At 44.4% G+C, this 13,776-nt stretch overlaps 1 protein-coding gene across 7 annotated transcripts in view; it reads left to right on the forward strand.

The window, feature by feature from the left end:
• Positions 1-446: 446 nt before the first annotated feature.
• Positions 447-13,776, forward strand: part of RALY (RALY heterogeneous nuclear ribonucleoprotein) — an 81,215-nt gene continuing 67,885 nt past the window's right edge. For 2 of the 7 annotated variants that reach the window (XM_047746348.1, XM_047746342.1), the window contains exon 1: positions 447-579. The gene's annotated coding sequence lies outside the window, so the exon portion shown is untranslated. Of the gene's footprint in view, positions 585-933; positions 1,325-5,008; positions 5,107-13,776 lie in introns of those variants that run through there. The other 5 variants (XM_047746344.1, XM_047746350.1, XM_047746343.1 and 2 more) reach the window with 5 other exon arrangements.

A 13,776-nucleotide genomic window follows, 5' to 3' on the forward strand; every position in this document is an offset into this window, starting at 1 on the left:
TCCCCAGGCGCCCTCCTCAGTTCCTCCTCCCCGTCAAGGCCCCGCCCTGGCCCCGCCTTCCTCTTCTCCCCGCCGAAGCTCTGGACCTTTCCAAAGCGAGGCTGAGGGGGTGGAGAGAGCTCGTGCACTCGGGAAGACGGGCTCTGTCAGGGTGGGGCTGCGGACTCCTAGCGCTGTGTCCCCGTGTCCTCCTCTGGAGACAGAGGCGGGGGTGGGGAGGGAGGGCCCAGGATCAGGGCCGGAGCGGCGGGCGGAGCCAAGCTGAGGAAAGCCGTTCGGGGCGCCCCCACCCCCGCGCGCTTCAGTGGTGCCGGCCGAGGGAAGGACTCGCGGCTGCGGGGCTCGCGCCGCTGTCAGTGCGGCGGGGCGCGCGAGCGGCGCGGGCGTAGGGCGGGCGCAGCCGGGAGAAGCTGAGGGGGCGGCAGCGGCGGCGGGGGCGATTCCCGCGCGTGTGCTCAGCTCCATCACGCCGCGGCCGGGGCCGCCTTCTTCCTCCTCCTCTCCCTCCCTTCCGCCCCCGAGTGCGGCGGCACCGCCTCCTTCCGCGCCGCGCGGCTTCCTCCAGACCTCTCGGCGCGGGTGAGTGGGGGCCACGGGCGCCTCCTTCGGGGTGTGGGGGACTGTTCCTTGTTCCTTTTCGGCCACCCGCCTCTTCGCGCGGGTTGCTGCCTATTTTTAGAAACACTTTTTTTCGGCCATTCTGGGCGTCCCAGGAGCGGGAGTAACTCCCGGCCCCCTCCCCTCCCCCGCACCTCCCCCCAGCAAACCCCGTGTCGCTGGCCCGGCCCTTCAGCGCCTGCCCCCTGCCGCCTGGCGTTCCCTGTCCGCTTCCTCCTCGCGGGCCGGGCCTGGGCTAGGAGTTGACGGGGTGGGCCCGCGCCCGCTCGGAAGTTGAAGTCTTTGTGCTCGCGCCCCGCCCCGCCCGGCGAGGGGAGGAGGGAGAGGAGCGGAGGCCGCGCAGGGGAGGCCTGGGCGGGCCGGGCCCGGGCTCTGGTCCCGGCCCGGGCTTCTTCCGGCTCCCCCTCCGGGCTCGGTCTGCCGGCTCCCCGAGGCGCGCACAGCTGGCCCTGCCTCGCTCCCCACGGGCCTCAGCGCCGCCTTGGCCCCCAGCGCTGCCGTTGCTGGGCTCGTTGCACACCTTGGGGCTCAGAGAGGAGCAACAACGCGCCCTCGAGCTGGGGCGGTGTTCCGCACTTCACGCAAGCCCCACCGTGCAGCCGAGCTTCAGTTTGCCCCTCCTTAAAATGGGGAAAAGAAAGTCGCTTCGCGGGATGTTTGTGGATTTAGGGAACTAGTATGTGAGAGAATCGTTTAATACCAACAGGTAACATTTAATGGACTTGACGAGGAACTTAGTAAACCTTATTTAATACTCAGGACGGCCTTCTGGGGTATTCCCCTTTACAAAAGCAGAAGGCAAGGCGCAGAGAGGTAAAATAATTTGCTCCCAATCACAGTTAGTAGCTACAGAAGTGTAAAGCCGTGGTACTAGAAGTACCTGTTATTTATTTCTTAGTGTGAGCTTGTGTAATCCCTTAGTGCAGAGAGGATTTTGACTTACCCATGGGTCACTCAGTTTTCCCTGACTCCTAGGGTAGTGTCCGTTGTACTATGGATGAAATCCCATTCTGGGGATACGGGAGGTCCGAGGGGAAGGAAATTACTCTGAATTTCTTGCTAGTATTGCCCCGTAGAATTTGATGAATGTAGGGGACTCCAGATCTCAAGCTCAGCTGACGTTCTCTGGGTTTTTGGCTTAAGGAAGGCTTAAGTCCTTAGGTCTATCCTTTATTTTATTTGTGGGATGTCCCTGCCCCCCCCCCCCCCCCCCCCCCCCCCCGCCCGCAGCCAGACCTTTTGTGTTCTCTATAGTTTTAGATTTCTAGCTCCTACTTGGGGAAGGAGAAGCAGGAAATGGCTCAAGTCAACTGCTTCAACTCCCTGCTTGAAATAGGGTTTTATTTTTCCTTTTTTCAGTTGAGACCAAGAGTGGGTAAAAGTGAACTAAAATTAACTTTGGCAAGTTTCTAGTTTTCCAGTGTGTTTGATCTCTATTATGGGGAATGTTTAAAAATACGAGTTCCTGGGCTGCATCTTGAAGGAGTCTTCTGATGTTTTGTATTTGTTCTTTGCAGTCTGGAGGTCTGTTGTGCTCTCCTCTTTCCAAAATTCTGCATTTAGGAGTTGTATGTAGCACCTGGAAGGGGTCTTTACCATCTGGTCTTTTTTATCTGCCTTGTTCCCCCTACCCTGTTAGCACTGGAAAGGGGAAGTAAGTTGTCTAAATTTACAGACTGCCTTAGTGACAGAATCAGAATTATAATTCCCAGTCTTTTGGTTTGCAGACCAGTAATAGTTTTATTTCTGCCATCCCTTGACACCTTTGGAAGGGGCACTAAATTACTTATTCAGGCCTTAACAGACCAGGAATCCTGAGTAAATTTAGATCTTGAGAAAGTTTGTTAGTTCCAACCTCTCTCCATGCCTCAGGTTTAGCATTAAAAGGAGTTCAGGTTCTGTGCACAGGTGTACCAGTTCTCATAGTCATTACTCTTATCATATGGTACTTTGTTTATGGTGTATAGTACTCTTCTGGAATCATCCGATTTCTAACCCAGTTCTGTGAGAGGTCTTGAGAGTTTGCTTTAAGTCTCCTTTTTACAGCTGTAATTGAGAATTGAGACACAGCAAGATCGGGCACTTGCCTTGGTAAGTCACTAAAGTAACAAGTGGTGAGGACAGGACACCTTTCATGGGCAGAGGATTTGATGTAGCATCATTAACTGAGCCACTCATTGTGGCTCTGTGATGCTGTTTGTGTGGAGACTGAGAAATGGCTGTGAAAGTCTATTGTAGTAGTAGGAGGAGGAAAAATAATACCTAACACTTATTAAGTACTTACCAGGTACTAGTTCCTGGACTAAGGACTTTCTGTGGGGTATCTCATTTATTCCTCAGAGCGGAATGTTTGAATTAGGTATCATTATCCCTGTTTTACAGAGGTAGGAACATGCTTAGAGAGGTTACATGGACTTGCTCAGGGTCATGTAATTGATAACCTCAAACAAAATAACTTTGAAGCCAGTGTGGATTTTGTTCTGTTCTTGTCTCTCTTTCTTTCTTTTCTTTTCTTTCTTTGGTAAAAACATACATGAGGTAAAATTTGCCATTTTAACCACTTTTAAATGGATAGTTGTCTGGCATTAAGTACATTAACACTGTTGTGCACCCATCACCACTAACTGTCGTGGTCTAGAACTTTTTTATCTTCCCCAACTGAAAATCTGTACCCATTAAACACCAACTCCCTTATTCCCCTGTTCCCGAAGCTCCTGACAACCACCGTCATATTTTGTCTCTGAATTTCATTACTTTAAGAACCCCATATAAGTGGAATCCTACTTTTTTTTTTTTTTTTTTTTTTTTTTGGGTCCTTCAGTGACTGGCAAAGCTGGCACTTTTTTTTTTTTTTTTTTAAAGATTTTATTTATTTATTTATTTGACAGACAGAGATCATAAGCAGGCAGAGAGGCAGGCAGAGAGAGAGGAGGAAGCAGGCTCCCTGCTGAGCAGAGAGCCGGATGCGGGGATGCGGGGCTCGATCCCAGGACCCTGAGATCATGACCTGAGCCGAAGGCAGTGGCTTAACCCACTGAGCCACCCAGGCGCCCCAAAGCTGGCACTTTTAATGCCTTCCTTTACCTCAGGGTGCTTTGTAAATGCAAAATGATTAGTCCTTATCTGCAGTAGGGTGTGGCATGCAGCCCCAGAGCTGGAACTGAGGCCTAGTGGTACCTCTGGCTAAGCTCTTTTCCCGCTTTTTTTGCTGTAGATTGGAGTTCCTTATCACAGAAGCCTTTTCTGGAAATGTCTGCCCCTTTTGTATCTTCCAAAGAGACCTCCTACCCTTGAAATAGAACACAGAGGACTCTCCACCCTGGCCTTGTTTGCACCTGCCTTTCCGACTATCCAGGGTTTGGGCATATCAGGCTGCAGTGATGAAGAATAGCAGTGCTGTGACAGCAGCTCGGATCAAAACTACTCAGAGGACGATTAAATGGATTACCTTTATGAAATGCACTCTCTCTGCTCTCCTCTTTCCATAAAGTCACACGAAAAGGATTAGCTTTGGGTTCCTAGAGGGTGTTTATGAATACTCACTGCTTGCAGGTGGTTAAGATGGAGTTAAATGCCTTACAAAATTCCCTTAGGTTTGATGGTTTTTCTGTGTTTGGGACATGGTGGAATATGGTGTTTTTGAAAGGTAGTTGGAATTTTGTGTTGATACCAGCAGGGTGGGGTGGGAGGTGTTCCAGAGATGGATAATAGGGCAACAAACAGATCTGAGCATGTTGCACTTTGCTTAAAGATCTGATGGCTTAACATTACCTATGTATTAAGTCCAAACCCCTGAGTGCGATAATGAGGTCTGAATGTGTTGAATTGTTTATTGGATAAGATCTTGTAGTTGAAGGGCTTTTAAAGCCCTGTCGACCAGCCAGCCATCTGGCCAACATTTGAATTAGCTACTTGCTGGGATTCGGTTCCATTGGACACTTCATTATTAGAAAGTTTTCCATTTACAGAAAAATTATTAAGCATCTGCCATGCACAGTCCTAAGCTTGGGTGGGATCTGAGTCTATACAGCCTTGTGGGGAAGGCAGGCAAGGAAACAGGCAATGTGAGAAATGTTGTGAATAGGGATAAACACTATTAGAGCATAGATGAGTGGTAACTAACCCAGCCTTGGAGGTTTCTTCAAAGAAGTTGGCTGAGCTCAGATCTCAAGAAAAATAGAGACATAAGGCAGGAGGAAAAGATATTTGGAGAGTTGAGGAGGAGACAAAGATAAGACTAGGCAGAAGGAATAGCATGTTTCGAGATGGTGGTGGTAATAGTTGAGAATTTTGGCCATTTCCGTTATCAGGTGCTACTCTAAGCATTTAACACGTGTTATTTTTTCCTATAACCACCCGAGTACATACTATTGTTATTCCTATTCTGTAGGTGAGGAGCAGACTCAGAGGGGTTAAATACATCTCTCTGGGTGGAGCATAAAGCAAAAGATGGGTGAATGTGACAAGAGAGGAGATGAGACTGGTAAGGTAGGTAGAGCAGAAGCCAAGTCATGAAAGGGCCTTGTTGCCCCAGTTGAGGAATTTGGACTTCACTGCAGGGTGAGGGGAGCCATGCTCCTGTGGGCATTTTAGAAGGATATCTCTGGCTACCTGTTTGGGGAGTGGTTTGGAGGACTAGAGCACCATGGGTAAAAAGACCAGTAAGGAGGAGGCTGTTGTGGTAATACAAGTAGGAGATGATGGTGTTTCAAATGAAGAATTATGTATATGTAGAAGGAATTGAGCACTGAGACATAACAGTTATTGGTGTGGAGAGTCATCAAGGATGACTTCTTAGATTTCTACCTGGTGCAGTTCTGTAGATGGGGATGCTGTTTATTGAGGTGAAGACATAAGAGAGGAGGTGTTATTTCTCATGCAGGATCGTCTTATATCTGCTTTCCTTTACCTTCTAGTTGTTGATCTAGTTCTCCATAGGGAGGGTTGGGGGTGGGGGCAGGCATGAGGGACAGTATTGCGCAACACATTTGGTAACTATTCCTGGCTAAACTAGATGATGTAAACACTAGTTTAGAAACGGAGGATGGGGGCGCCTGGGTGGCTCAGTGGGTTAAGCCGCTGCCTTCGGCTCAGGTCATGATCTCGGAGTCCTGGGATCGAGCCCCGCATCGGGCTCTCTGCTCCATGGGGAGCCTGCTTCCTCCTCTCTCTCTGCCTGCCTCTCTGCCTGCTTGTGATCTATCTGTCAAATAAATAAAAATAAAATCTTTAAAAAAAAAAAGAAACGGAGGATGTACTAGATCCCAGGCATTTAGACCCTGCATAACCCTGAAGACTGCTTACTTTAAGCCAAGGAAGGCTTACGTTTTTCCTAGACAGTGCCCTTTGGTACTGAGATTCTTTCCATCTGCTAATGTGGCCCTCTCTAAGTCACCTGTGTTTACTACCTGCAAGGCACTGGGAAAACAAGGTAAATAAAATGTAGCTTCAGGAGCTTGTATTCAAAAAGGCAGCAGTTCTCAGTAGCTTAGATAACAGTGGTGGAGGTAGAGGGTAGGGTGGGGCAGGTCAGGAAGGGACAGGATGGAGAGGGACCACAAGGGACTTTTGTTGGGACAAGTCAGGAGACCCTGCTCTGTACTCTAGTCTTTTCATCAGGTGGCAAAAGGTTTATTCATCTATGATATTCTATCAGTAATGATAGAAAATAATGATGAGATGACTACAAGGGTCCCTTCTAGCAATAACATTTTATGATTCTAGATGATGGTTTAGATAGTGTATCTCTTGGAGAGACATTTTCTTTCCTCCTTTCTCTCTCTCTCTCTTTTTTTTTTTTTTTTGCCCCAGGCAATGGTAGGGGAAAGGGTAGAGATAGGATTTTTCACATGAATGTCTATAGAAACCTAGTTTTTTTTCAGTTTTAGCTTAATGTATAAAATGTGTAACTGGAAGGGGGAGAAGATGACTAGTAATGTTAGCCTGCTGATCTACAGCTACCCAATAGTTTCAGACCTGAGGTATAGTACAGCTTTTATTTTTTTTATTTTTTATTTTAATTGTTTATTTATTTTAACGATGTTATTTATTCATTTGACAGATAGAGATCCCAAGTAGGCAGAGAGGCAGGCAGAGAGAGAGGAGGAAGCAGGCTCCTGGCCGAGCAGAGAGCCGGATGCGGGGCTTGATTCCAAGACCCTGGGATCATGACCTGAGCCGAAGGCAGAGGCTTTAACCCACTGAGCCACCCAGGCACCCCTGGAGTACAGCTTTTAGACTCAGAATTAGAGAGAAGGGGGCAGTGGGATAAACTGGGGACGTAGTCATGAGCCTGAGGACCATTCTGTCTGATTCCTGCTACTAACTCAGTTTGTATACTTGGCCAACTCCTTTCCTTCTCTGGCTGGCCTCATTTCATCATAAAATCATCTCAGACCTCCCTGAAGTTTTGTAAAAGACCAAAAGGGTCGGAGCCGGAAAAGTTTGGAGGTCCTTCTCTACTCAGTTTCGTCTCTCTGCTTAAGTGAGTAGCTAGAGATAGGCATCTGCCCAAGTATCATTATTAGTTATCTTTTCTGTTTCTAAAACCCGTTCTTTTTCCTTGGTTTTAGTGTCTTTTACTTCATAATGGACTTGATGTGAATAAATGGGCTGTACCTCATAGAGGAGGGAGGAAGGGTGGAATATCACTAGATTCTAGTTTATATTCCCAAAAAGGCATTCAGGCTGTCCACTGTCCTTTGCTCTACATGAAGGGGTAAAGGGAGGGAGGTTGTGGTTGAATACTTAGATTTTTCTGAGGTTCAGACACTTGTATTTGGAGTGCTCCACTGACTAAAGTGCAAGTCTGGCCATTCTCCCCAACATGCCCAATGTGGTTCCATTGGGGGAAATAGCAGGCATTTGATGCTTGGTAAAGACATATAAATTGTAATTACCTAATATTCTCTGGGATCTCAGTCTTCCCTGTCTAAAACAACAGGGATGGACTGGATAATTTTGAATGATTTTTTTTCCCCTTAATTGTATGAATTTCTAGTTTTACATAAGTGGCTTGAGAATTCATCTCTGGAAGGAGAAGGGGCTTTGCTAGAGCATTGAGAGTGTGTCAGAGGGCTAAATTCTGGGTTCACAGATAACTTTCTGTATATAAACAGATGGATATTGCTTTTTAGAGTGGACAGATTGCTGAAAAATTGCTTGTGGAATGAATATCAAATTGTCTGCTGATTTCCATTATAAACTTGGAGCTGTGGTCCCATGGACAAACTTGAGAGTATAAGACTATAAAAAAAATTACATTTAAATATGTAGCAAACTGTTTAAAATCACAGAATAAAGAGAAAATTAAACTCTCTCTCTCTCTCTCTCTCTCTCTCTCTCTCTCTCTGATATGCCCAAACAGTATTAGGGCTGGAAAAACACTAGACTAAAAATTTGCATTTCCTTAGAGCTTTAGGTTTATGAGATAGATACCTCTGCTGAGGTTACCTGGCCCTTGAAATGCCATCTGTGGAGAGTGAATAGTTCTGTTTATTTGTCAAGGTAAGAATCATTGCTTTATTCCAAGTAAGTATTCTCTTTTAGAAGGCCAGGCTTATAAGCTTAATATTATTGGCCAGGTTTTCTTCATTCTAGAGGCATTTATCTGGTATTTAGCAGTTCTCCTTTTTGTTTTATTAAGGATTTTACTAAGCCTAGTTAAAGGTATTGTTTGCGTGGTGTCTGTTGATCTGTTTTTCTAGTTTCCTTTGTAATTTTTTGTGCCAGTGAAAGCAAGCTCAGCAGTAGACTTAAAAGAATCATTTTCATAACTCATTATTTCTCTAGGTCTGGGTTTCCTTTCTCGAAGTATGATCATGTTGCATTGAGACATCAAATGTTGTTCCGTGCTTACACAGACCATTTTAAGGCTTTGGGACTTTGTTCTTCCAGATAGCTGTAATCTGGCACTGAGCGACAGTGTTGTCAATATAATAATGATAGCTATGCCTGAATCAGTTGAACATAAGAATATCTTTTCTTCAAACCTTAAAGACTCATTCTAAATTGATTTTCACACCAATTAAAATCTGCTTTTACTAAAATTAGGGGCTTGGTAGAGTTACCATGCCAAATAGGTTACCTAGCTGCTGTAGTGTGATTATGCTTGTGTAGCTGCTTTCCATCTCAAAGTTCAGTTATTCATTTCTAGGAATTTGGAGTACCTGCTGTGTTCTCTCTCTGGAGAACATAAACACCTAGCAGGACATAATTCCTGCCCTCAATTACTTTCAGTTTTGAGAGGGAGACCGAGAAGTACAATAGATCCTAGCTCTTTCTTACTCCTGAAATTTGGGTTGAGGGTTCAGACTAGAAATAGCAGAATTGATGGATTTATCACTAGGCAAGGAGACCTGTTTGAATATGACTTCCAATGTTTAGAAAGATTTATTTTAGAGGGAGAGAGAAAGAGCTTGCACTCAAGCAGGTAGAGGGACAGAGGGAGAGAAAAAGTCTAGAAGCAGACTCCCCACTGAGCACAGCCCAACATGGGGCTCAATCCCAGGACCCTGAGATCATGATCTGAGCCAAAATCAAGAGCTGGCTGCTTAAACAACTGAGCCACCCAGGTGTGCCCTCCCCACCTTTATTTTGCCTCCCTTTATCCTCTGTTGCTGAGGTGTCCCACATGCAGTGTGTAGAGTGAAGAATGTTAGGGTAGGGGACAACACTGTCCTTCAGGTTTGGGTGTCTAGACATCTGCCTAGTGCTTTCCCTATTCTCCTCACATCAGTTCTCTGGATGGCTTCCAGAAAGATTTGATATTGTCTAGGTTCTTATTTAGGAAGGAAGAAAATTAAGTTTCATATTGAATTATTTTAAGTTTTATTATACTCAGTTTTGAAGTAAAATAGTTTTCTGTTTTGCACGTAAGTAAATTATTTGAGGTGTGGCTTCTGGTATTTGCTCAATTTGTGACTTATGAGTTGTGATTAAATTGTGGTTCTTGAAGCCCACTGCCACTGTCTGTGTCCGCCAACTTTGACATTTTGCAGCACAGAGCCTTTGGATGGAGGGACTGTTGAATTTACCCTAATCTTGAAGGGTAAGATCTTCCTCTTTCCTGGTCCCTATACTCAAAAAAGTTTGTTGGGATGCTGTGTTGTGTTCATAATTTCTCCCAACAGTTTAGCATTGCCTATGAGGTCTAGAAGAGGAAATATGTCTATGCCTGTTCTTGAAGTATTGCGGACAATACTGAGATCAGCCATCCAAACGGGAGCACACCTAGTGCCTTCTTGGGGCTGTGAGGGATGTAAACATGTATAGCATATTCTTGCTTTCAGGGAACCTATGGTCTCTTTGAGAAAATTAGATTATCATGAATATGTATCTAACAGTAAGGCAGTTTGGTATAGATAGCTTGGTTTGGAAGACCAAGGTGTACTCTTATTACTTGGTACTAATTTGGCCAGGTAAATGGAAATAAGTCATTTTTCCTCTTGGAACCTCCATTTTGTCATCTATAAAAATGGGGTTAATATTTCATATCTTAACTTTCTCACAATGTTACTGTGAGGAGCAAGTTAGAAAATGTTACTAAACATAAAAAGGTACATTATAAAACAAGATGATGCAATTTATATGTGAATACATGAGTCATTTGTCAGAGGTAATGGGTAAATGGCAGAGTTTTCCATAGAAGGGGAGATCTCTTTGGGATCAAGAAGAGTGGTCTGAATCAACCTCTAGGTTTGGAGAAAAGAGTGGTGGAAGCATTTAGACAGGGGTAGTGATGAGGCAAAAGGCTAGGAAAAATTTCAGGGGGAGCAGTTAGTGTTTTGCAAGCTCAAGTCACAGGGTGGGCGTATGTTCAGCTTTAGTAGTTACTGCCGAACAGTTTTCAGAGGCATACCAGATCACACTCTCATCACTGGTATGTGAGAGAATTCCTGTTGCTCCATGTCCATGTCAGCACTTAGCATTGTCTGTATTTTTCATTTTAAGTCCTGCTGGTTGGTGCATAGTTACAAAAATGAGTTTTAAGAACCATGTTAGGAATTCTCAGGTACCATAAAGAGGTAAAGGGATTGGGATTTCAGAGGAGGGAGAGATTGCTTCATCTGTGGGGGTGTGATACCCAGGGAATATTTATGGAGGTGTGAGCATTTTGCTGGGTTTTGTAGGAAAAAGATAGTGATCATATGTTATCTGGGACCACTTAGATTCTAATATTCTGTCTGGTTATGCTTATAAATTGTGAATCAGTATTTCTGTGTCTGGACTCTACTCCCAGACTAACCAGAAGCAGCATCCAGATATCCCTTCTCAGTTCCTGTGCCCCTCTCCTTTCTCCTCCCATTTTTTCCCCAGAAAGTTTGGTCACAGGAGATTTTAGGCTGTAGAGATGGAGAGAGGACATTCTGTATGATGGGAACATCTTGAATAGAAACACATGAATGACTAAATTGAGTGGCATCCCTATTCCTGCTAATGAGCTGGGGGTGGGGAGGATGTGTCTCATACTTTAAGGGTGGGTGATGCCTTCTCATAGCCTTTTGGAGCAGGTGGAAAAGGTCTGCTGTTCCCAAGCCGATTTGTATTTAAACTGGATAGAAGGATAAGAATGACTCTTTGCCCATAATTACATCATTTCAGGGAATAAATTAATCCAGTGAACAGTCATACTTGAATTATGTTGAGAGTTTGTCTTCTCTTAAAAGAAGGGGGAGGGGGTGAGAGGAGAATGCCAAAACCTGAAGAGCTTAGTCTCTCAGAGCTCCTGTATTACTTGTATATTTGCTCAGGGAAGAATTGCCATTTCTTTGTCAGCTTTTATCTTGCTGGGTGGACCCTAGCTGGGTGTTTTTTTTTCTGTACTTTTACCAAATCACTTTGAAGGCTGGCGTGAACATTGATCATTTCTTAGAGCCTTTCCTCTTTGTTCTGTCAGTAAATATTAGAAAATGGACCTTAAATTACCTGGTTGGGGGAAATAGGTGGCCCTGACTGCTCCTAGAGAGTAGTACTTCGATGTTAAACATTAGTCTGGTCCCGATCCTATGTCACATCCTGGGGTATTTGTTAGGAGAGACTGGGGATGTTAGAGCTGCCACTGGGGACATTTACCAGAGGGTGTTTTGGCTTTCTGTCAAGGAGACTAGTTGAGTACTTAAAAATCTGAACCTAGGTTCTACACCCAAGTCTTTGTTTCATATTAATAATTGCTGCCATGGGGGCGCCTGGGTGGCTCAGTCGGTTAAGCGTCTGCCTTCAGCTCAGGTCATGATCCCAGGGTCCTGGGATCGAGCTCCATGTCAGGCTCTCTGCTCAGCAAGGAGTTTGTTTCTCCCTCTCCCTCCGCATGTCGCTCCCCCAGCTTGTGCTCGCTCTCTCTCTCTGTCAAATAAATTAATTAATTAAAAAAAAATTGCTGCCATGTGTTGGGTACCCACTGCGTTGAGATACCATGCTTTGTACCTTGTGTTCATACTAATAGGGCTGATGTTTACTGAAAGTTTCTATATGCTAAACTCTGTGTGTTTGTGTATATAGAAGTGTTTATAAATTATGTATTATAAAACTTAAGTTTAAATTTCTGTCGTTTACATGTTACATAAATTTTATATGTCATATATAAATCTGTCTATATACATATATATAAAAACATAATTATTCTCACCTCATCCCTAAGAAGTGGGTTCTGTTGATCCTCATTATATAGATGGGAAACTGAGACATTCTGAGGTTAAGACATATGCCTGTAATCACACTGCTAGTAAATGGAGTTGCCAGGATTTAAACCTAACCAGTTCTTTTTAATATGGAAAATTTTAAACATACACAAAGTAGACAGAATAGGTTAATGAAGCATGATATACCCATTGCTTAGCTTCAGTTCACAATCATATTTTGTTTATACCCCTACCTGCTTCTCCTCTTCCTGTGCTTTGAAGGAAATCTCGGCTAATCTATTTTGCCCTTAAATATTTCACAGTATATTTCTAAAGGATGACTTGTTTTTGTTTTTAAAGATTTTATTTATTTACTTGATGGAGAGAGACAGCGAGAGAGAGAGCACAAGCAGGGGAAGTGGGAAAGGGAGAAGCAGGCTTCTCATTGAGCAGGGAGCTCAATGCAGGGATTGATACCAGGACTCTGGGATCATGACCTGAACCGAAGGCAGACACTTAGCGACTGAGCCACCCAGACACCCCTAAAGGATGACTTTAAAACAACCACAGGGGCATCTGGCTGGCACAGTCAGGAGAGCATGTGACTCTTGATCTCAGGGTCATGAGTTCCAACCCCAGGTTGGGGGTAAAGTTTATTTACAAAACAAAAAACATGAAACACAACCACAATGCCATTTTCATACCTTATAAAATTAACAGTTCCTTAATACCATCAAAATCCAGATTGTGTTCAAATTTTCAATTATCTCATAAATGTCACAGTCTTGTTTTTAGTTTGACTTAGGATTCATGTAAGATCCACACATTTTAATTGGTTGTTACAGATCTTAAGTCTCTTAATTCGTAATTTCACTTTTGTTTTTTTTTGTTGTTACCTTTATTTGTTGAAGTAACTGGGTTTTTCCTGTAGAGTTTTCTGTGTTCTGAATTTCCTGTAAATTGGTGGTTGTATCTAGGGGGTGGTATGTCTTAATCCTCATGGCAACTCTACAAAAAAATAGGTATTCTTATTTTGCAGATGAGAAAACAGACTGAGAAAGGTTGAGTTGGGTGACTTGCCCATGGCCTCACAGGTACCTTGGATGTGAACAGAGACCTTGTTGCCTCCAAAGCTTGGGCAAATCACTTTAAGTTCTCTGGGCCTTAGTTTCTTTGATATGTATACTGAGAACTTCCACAGGACTGGTGGTTTATATATCTATGACCATTTGAGTGCCTACCACGTGATGATGGCATGGTACTAGATGCTGAGGGTTATGCTCAGATGAATAAGACTGTCTTCAGTAGCAGATAGCTAGGGACTGTAGGACCATACCCTGTTTCAGACATGGAGCCTGTTTTGGCCATGGCGAGGCTATAGGAGCTTCCTAACTAGCCTCCCTGCATCCTTTCTTGCCCTCTTCCATGCCATGCTCCTCCCTGCTGCCAGGTGCCTTTCTCTAAAAACTATTTTTGTTGTGTTCTCCCCTGTTCATAAATCTAGATTGAGAGACTTGGTAAATAAGAAACAAAGTTTTTC

The sequence above is a fragment of the Lutra lutra genome, chromosome 9 (genome assembly GCF_902655055.1).
Source record: "Lutra lutra chromosome 9, mLutLut1.2, whole genome shotgun sequence".
In the NCBI taxonomy this organism is placed as follows: domain Eukaryota; kingdom Metazoa; phylum Chordata; class Mammalia; order Carnivora; family Mustelidae; genus Lutra; species Lutra lutra.